At 41.2% G+C, this 8,158-nt stretch overlaps 1 long non-coding RNA gene across 1 annotated transcript; it reads left to right on the forward strand.

Moving 5' to 3' along the window:
• The first annotated feature begins 501 nt into the window (after positions 1 to 501).
• On the forward strand, positions 502 to 2,535 carry LOC133345785 (uncharacterized). The gene is made up of 3 exons (XR_009755487.1): positions 502 to 670; positions 851 to 916; positions 2,313 to 2,535. It is a non-coding gene; the product is annotated as an uncharacterized LOC133345785 (long non-coding RNA).
• The last annotated feature ends 5,623 nt before the right edge of the window (positions 2,536 to 8,158 follow it).

Below are 8,158 nucleotides of genomic sequence, written 5' to 3' on the forward strand. Positions count from 1 at the left end.
GCGCAAGTTTCACCAAACCATCTGTTTCATTTCACATATGCTCAGGTACATTGGATACCTTAATAAATGCACAATAGTTTTGTATTCTGAAAATAAGCATTAATAACAGCAACCGTAACCTCCTCACTACATGAAAATGCACGTTATCATGGATGTTCTATGAATGTCACAAAGCAAACAAACGGTGCTGAGCATCAGATGTTTACGAGCGATGCTTTAGTCTTTTGGTGAAACTACAACTATGATATCCAATAGGTGAACTCTCTGGAACACGTGTTAATACCACTGTCTGTGACTGAAATGGATCTTTGCACGTGTGTGAACAGAGACAAATGGCTTCCCATGCAAATATCACCCAACATGTCTGCCGAGGAAGTCCGCAGATGCATGAGTGGTTATTATTTTATTGCATTTCCCCCTCGTTTGTAAATAACATGTCCCGTATATAAAATATGTACTTGCATATGCCACATCGTGTGATGTTTTTTTTTGCAGAAGGGCCTCTGAGGTATAAAAAAACGATACAAAAGAAACAAAACCTCAAGTGCTGGCGTGCGGGAAGGGCTGCTGTTATAAATTGGCAAGGATGCTGGCAACCCGTGATGCGGGAGGGCTCCTGTGCTGTCAATGATAACAAACGTGGGAGAAGCCATTCAGTGAGGCACACCGGGTACATGCGGTTTCTCTGCAGCTGCCCCGAAAGCTGAACACGGCACGACAACTCTTTTCCCTGCCACCACTCCTGCTGTTACGATTACAATTCTGCCACATGCGACACTTTTACGAATGGAACATTGCCCGATGCTAAGTGCCAACACAATTAACGGTTGCTCCCCATATGCGTGCGTAGCTGCTGAGCAGAGAAGCAAAGCCGTGCCAGCCTTCTCAAGCTGGCAGCCATCCAAGATGTTCCAAGGTGTAATGCAAATGCTGTGTAAATCTTATTCTAACATGCTGATAGGTTAATTGCATGGCTTTTGGTTGTTGCGAAACCGTCTTTTGAAAAATAATTTTAATGAGGTGTCAAAATATGTTTGATAGTTGTATTTGTCAAAAGAAGCAACTGCCAACGTCATTTCACCCAATTCTATTTGTACATTTCGTATACAGTATGTATAAACCAATGCTTAAAAATAACCCTCATAGGTTTATGTAAAACTAAATTGGGATGTCGTTGTGAGCAGTTTTTGACCAAACTCTACATATGCCAAGAGTAGTAGTCTGATTTTATCCTGAATATTTTTTGCACAATTTACTATTCAGTCTGGTTCAAATTCGCATTATCACATCGCGCATTGAATTATCATTTTTTGTATGTAGCTGTTATAACATTAAATGTTTTATGTACGTGATTTTTATTTTAATAGATGAGCGTGATTATTTAGTGTCATTCGAGGAGTGGTACATATCCAAAAAGACTTCCACCAAGGAGATGGAGCGGTGAGGTCAGTTACTGTGGAGTTGTAGGATGGATTGTCATATCACAGGATCGTGAGAGGTGCCGGCAGTTTGTGGAGGCTTTCATCCAGCAGTGGATTGATCATGGATGGTGATGAATCTGACAATACAGGCATCAAATTACATCAGAATACATTATTTTGGATTTGTCTATGTTGTATGCAATGGTTTTCCATCACCACCCCTGTGGCTGATGGAGGCACTTCCATTCCCCGCAATGTTAACAAAGGAGTACATTCTTTAATGAAATTACAACCCTTAAGTGCAAAAACTCACCAAATTATTGGAGGGGGGGGCGAGGAAGAGTGGAGGGGGGTCACTATACATTACAGTGTAGCAGTCTGCAGCGTGTGGAGTTAGAACGATTTTTCAGTGGTTGTCAAACTCTGCGCTCTGAACTCGATGGCAGGCACTGACCAACACGGCCATTTATAATTATCAAACATCCCTCGTGACCTACAAAAATTATGCTAAACTATGTTTATTTTACCAGGTAATGGCCCACTGAGCTATATTGCAATTTTTTTTAAGTCGCGAACTGGCAGCAAGTGATAGTTCTAGATTTGAAGTTTTCGTGACTTGCAAGGATTCATACTCTTTGTTTTTTCGGTAAAGTCACGTAAGTAAAAAATTAAAATAAATTAAATCACGACGCACAAGCTTCCGTCTTCAGGTGGAACCGTCACATCAATTTTTTTACCTACGTGACTTTACCGAAAAAACAAAGAGTATGCAAGTGATGGCTCAACGAAAATGGCTTATCATCACGTGGGCATTTCTAGCAGTCAAATACTACATGTAGTGTGCGGGGTGATCTTCGTCCAGCAGTGGATTTATAAAATATATTTCTGCAGTGTGTGTGTGAGTCTCTGCACAGACAGCGCTGGGGAGGATGGTTGTTATCCAGTCGAACACTCCAAGAGCTGCCAGACGAAACCATCGGTGCATGGCACATGGGTTCCTCCCCTCGTGTGCTGCGCGGGCTATTTGGAGTCAACGACGACATTCATTCTACCAGTTTAACCATCTAGAAAGGCCTCATTTGTTTGTATTGCACACGTGTTCTATTTTCTGTGTACGTGTTTCGCTTTCATAATAACGTTTTTGGGTTAGATCGCGTTATTTATAAATGTGTCGTAACCATCCACCACCCGACACGGCCAATCAGCAAAAAAGTGTCACGTTGACAAAAGACAAATAGTTCACTGCTTTAGCCCACCGGTGTGTTGAAGCGTGACACCACAACATTTACAATTTTTTTTGTGGTTTCACTCTTCAACACACCGGTGGGCTAAAATAGTGAACTATTTGTCTTTTGTCAACGTGACACTTTTTTGCTGATTGGCCGTGTCAGGTGGTGGAGGGTTACGACGCATTTCTAAATAACGCGATCTAACCCAAAAACTTTATTATGAATAATATTGATCGCGAAAGCCTACGTGTTAAACTGTATAGCTTTGTATGCACACGGAGTTACAGTATGGTAAAAAAACTCTTAATTTAAAAAACACGTTTCCAGGTCTTTTTAAAATCCTGATATGCACTCTGTGAGAAGGAACACTCAAATTGAACAATGTGCCACTGCAATCACATGGAAAGGACATCTTATTAACTCTGGGAAAATGTATTTCTTATTGGTTACGGGTTGACAGAGATACACAATGGTATAAATGAAAGAGGTCTGTGAGACTCGCAGAATGGAGCGTTTTTTTATTTCAGGCCTGTTGTGCTTTAATACAGATGTGTGTAATGTGTTTTTTTTCTGGTAGCGGTTTGCTCTTTTGTGGATAGCATTACCACACGTGTCTGCACTGACAAGCGACATTTTAACATTCTTTGCACCAAACCATGGTGCTTGCAATTGATGCGCTACCACGCACGTGTGCAACATTTTTTTTTAGTTTGGCCCTTTAACATCCATCAAAAATGGGCTCGAATTCAGTAACCAGCCTCAATAAATCACTTAGTCTACGTAAAGGTTAAGCACAACAACGTACACGGACGGGCCTTGTATATTTTCTCCTTTCCTTGTCGACATTGCTGACTTTCACGTCTTACTACAATCTCCCCCACGTGCCTCGGTTGCTGTCACAAACAGCGACACCACCACCACCACCGCTGCCTCCTGTTGCCACTGGCACGAGAAACTCAACGCACGACTGGCAATTCACAAACGCCAACTTGCGGTGCTGTTAAATGAGTGCGGTGTGAATGAATGAACGAGAACGGAGGAAGGAAGGAAAACTTGCACAGTGGCATTTCGCTGTTGTTAAGGACACCGGTTGATACAGCAGAGCGCAAATACGAGTCGCCCTTCTAAACGCCGAGCTGCAATGGTGTTGTTTGGCAATGAACAGTTGCATCGGGAGGTCGGCCAGTAGCCGTAAATGTGTCATTTTAACTCGCGCACTTCCACTGAGCTGTAATTTTAGACTGTCATCCGTGACCCGCTTGAGCACATGTGTCTGTATGATTAGGCTACAGACAGTGTTGTTGACGAGACTTGTGCAAGAGTAAAGCTGCACGTGTACACAGCAAAATGCAATAAATCAAATTGAGACAGTCACAGCATACAGGAGTGAACGCTCACAGGGACATGTATGCAGTTATTTGCAGGTCTCCGCAAATCCTCGATCCCATTATTTTGCGCTGTTAAGGAGTTTCAGATTGGCGCCATAAACGATTGTACTCATTATAAATCACCTTTTTACAAAATACTCACGGTTCATTGAGGCTTTGTGAATGCTTAGAGAGGAGCAAAATGAAATGCACAATTTTTTTTTGGGTGGGCGGGGAATTGCGAGCCCAATTTTCCCTTCAAATATAACGGCAACATAAATGAAGGCATATCAGTGCTCAGGAAATTATCCCATACCGTGGGCATGGCCATGTGGCGTTTGGAGAAAATCATAATAGAGACTCCCATGTGACCCCCCCCCCCCCCTTATTTCAAGAGGAGCTCAACTGACGTAGTGGAATAATTGATCGGTGGCTCTTAATAGTAAAAAATGTTTTAACTACTGTACAGTGCGATATTTGCAACCCAATATGTCCACACACAGAACCTACCGCAGTGCTGTAACATGTACAAATTTGAGTCAGCAAATGTGTCCTCTCAGATTATGTTCTCTTAAGCACATTTAATAGAGAGTAAATGATCAGATCGGCTGTAAATTTGGCTAGCCTGGCATACTCTTTGAGTTTTGAGTAGAGACTGGTGGAAATGTGGCTTGTGGATTGTGCTACAACCATAACGTGAAACATTTATGTTTTGTTGGATGATTAACACGGCGGTGTTTGCAAATTAGGACCCACTTTAGACCGCTGTGAATAATTGTATTATTGTATCGTCGAATACAAAACTATGACAGGCCTTTCCACATACAAGGCTTCAGGAAAGCTCGTGTTTTCACTATATATAACTGTTTTAGATCATACTCTTAGGTTTTTTCGGTAAAGTCACGTAGGTAAAAAATGTAAATTAATAAAAGTAAAATAATTTTTTTTTTTAATTCACGACGTTTCGGAGGCAACACAAGCCTCCGTCTTCAGGTGGATCACTTACCCTCTTCCTAGAGTTAGGAGATTTTTTAAAATAATTAGAACAGTAACGTGTACGAGTTATGTACTTGTATACCCTGCCACGTTCAACCCGATCCGTGAGTGTCATTCAGTAAAATAGTGATGTTAAGGACAAACTTCACGGCTAATCAAACCTCATCATTTCAGCGGTATGGAAATCGCATAGAAAACGTGTCGCAGGAGAAACAAATACATGCTCGTTGGTTTTGGTTTGTGCTCAGCAAATGCGCACGCACGTGACGTGTATGTGTAGCCTTGGGTCGTGTTCCTTAACGATGTCCTTAGGTCTCTCACGAACAGAATGATGTACTCAATGTCAATATTCTCTCATCATAATCATTATCACCAGCCTTGCTATATCCACTGCTGGACCTTAATGATGTCGCAATGCTCCATCTCGCTCCCGCACACGAGCTGAGGTCTGTGTTCCATCTCTGCGACAGTGGTCGTCCTCTTGAGAATTTAGCCTCATTTCGCTGCCATTCCATCATAAGTCTCATCCGTTGGTCATCTTACTTTCTACTTTATGGAAATGTGTCATAGTCAGAGTCCACTTACACCGTCTCAATAGTCTATAATATGCCTCTCGTTGTATCTGTTATCTGGTTTATGAGTGCCCTCTTTGTAGCTCAGCGATTTCCAAGGAATGCGTCTCTATGTGTTTATTTGCTTACTTTTCAGCCTTTGTTTGCATTTGTGTCAGTATAGCATCAATACATTATTTTAAAACATTAATCAACCGCTCACAATCCGTGACCCCAAAAAGAGCCAGCGTTGGGAATCAGCAGAGGTGACGGCACCTGGGATCAACATCAGATGCGTAGGGTTGCCAACCTGTCCTGTTTTTTCCAGAACGTCATCTTTTTCAGGTAGGCATCTTGGGATGTCTGTTCGCCCTGCCAGGACATTAAAATAATCTTTGTTTTCGTCGGTTGCGTATTTTAATGCACCACTCAAGACAAATAATTCACACGTAGTTCTCCTCTCTCCGGGTTTTGCGAGATATTATTTTCCCCGTGAAGTGTTCCGTCTTTTTTTTTCTTTTTTGGAACCTCAGAGGTGGCAACCCTCACATGCAAGTGCACGAGCCGCACAACAGCAGGAGCGTGTCCCGCGTGCCCCGCGGCTCTGACATCGCATTACCATTCGTCTCGCCCCGGCCCGAAGGACATTCTCTGACGAGGCTGTTTTTAAGTGCCTGGAAAGTGGACCGGGTCAGCATGGGGCATCGGTGTTTGTCAGCGGCGACGGAAGAAATTGTTTGCATTGGGAATCTGCGCATTGATCCGCAGACAGCACAAGTCCATCCGCCGATTCACGAGGGGCAAATTAAGTTGAAAAATTACATTCACGTCACACTCAAGGGGTGCCTGCACATGCTTTGTTGTTGAGAATTGGCCCTCTTGATTCTCTCCCTTAGTTTAAATGTAATCTTGGTGTTTTTTTATGTCAGTTTATAAAGTGCCTTTAATAATATATGCAAACACAAGAGGGGCATTAATGGTACGTTATACATTTAATGCAATGTTTATTCAGGCTCAATTCGCAAATACTGCCCTTCCAAATGTACTGCTATCTTCTGAGAATACGTAATCATATTTTAATATGTGCTAAACAATACCTAGCGACTGATTACATCGGGTTTACGTATCATTAAAGACAATCAACCGGTTAACATTTTACACATTTTTTTTACGTTGAAGCTACAAATAAAATGTAAACTTTTTAAAATATTGTAAGACATGACCACAGCAAGTGGTTCCACAATTTGTTTTGTATTTAATGACCAGGTAATCATTTACTTCTCCAAAAAAGTCTCACTTGAATCTCAAAATACTTATGCAACGATTTCATGCAATCTTAATATTTTACCAATCCCATTCATGAGTGTTTTTTTTTCATGTGGAAAGGAAGCATAGCACCCGTAGAAAACTGAGGCACAAGGTGAAAAATAGCTTCATAGCTCATCCGATTCCTCCCAGTATAAAAAAGATTCCGATTCTGATTCTGAAGTTCATGGACCCAGTTGCAATACTGTCCAGACAATTCTTTACTCGCCACCTCACAGAAAATGAACTTGCGGAATTTCACAAAAACTATGCGATTACCAACCCTCCTCGTCTTCAATTATTAGATTACGGGAATACGCTGCTGCTGCTCTACAATACATTGTGGATTCTACATGGTCTGCCGTGGTGCAAAAAAATAAATCACGAATCGAATTGTAACCACTGCCACCATTATATAGATTCCACATCAGCCACATTAAAAAAAACATAATTTATTTGTGAATCGAATTGTGATCTATGCAGGCTATATTAATTCTAATGGTGCACAATGGCCAAGGAATAATTGATTCATGAATTGAACTGTGACTCATGCAGCCAATATCGATTCTTCAAAATTGTATTGCGAACAAAAAGATTTGCCAATCAGGATGCGAACTGATGTTATTAGGATCAAATTTACATCCGTGCTCGGTCAATGTGATTATACATCCAATTCCTATTTTAATTGCAAAAAATAACTGTTTTATCTCATTCCAAACCAAAAATGCCAGGAAGATCGAAATAAAGGTGCAGCCCTGCAATTGCCTGCTCACGCCATTGCTGTTGAAAGGGCCCCACTCGATTAGCACGGTTAGTTACGTACGGTGCAAAATAAGTTTAAACTACATACATATGTACTTATGATAGACTAAAAATATCCTCATTTTAATGTTAACCATATCTGAAGTTTCCTTTTTTCTCAGTTTTCCCATCTTAATTTTGCTGTTGGTAGCTATTGCATTACCTCGAAGTAATGTAATTAATGTAATTAAACCTGTAAATGTGTTTATTTCAATGTCAGTGATGACTGTCCCTGAATACCAGAACGCCGTGACATTATTAGCTTCTGAGATGTAAAACACCAGCGTTTAGATTCGGTCTGTGGATGAAAAACAACCCAGTTCTGTTTACCCACAAATAGTCTCGTTGTAAACCACGTGAAGCACACCATTGTTTTTTTTTAACGTGGCATATGGCTTTAACAAAAAAACATCTCCGGAGTTGAAAGATAAAAAAAACTTTGGTGACATTAATACTTTGCCAACCTTACCCGTTCAGCAAACTGTGGG

The sequence above is a fragment of the Lethenteron reissneri genome, chromosome 23, assembly GCF_015708825.2.
Source record: "Lethenteron reissneri isolate LAM-NWPU_2019-01 chromosome 23, ASM1570882v1, whole genome shotgun sequence".
Lineage (NCBI taxonomy): Eukaryota > Metazoa > Chordata > Hyperoartia > Petromyzontiformes > Petromyzontidae > Lethenteron > Lethenteron reissneri.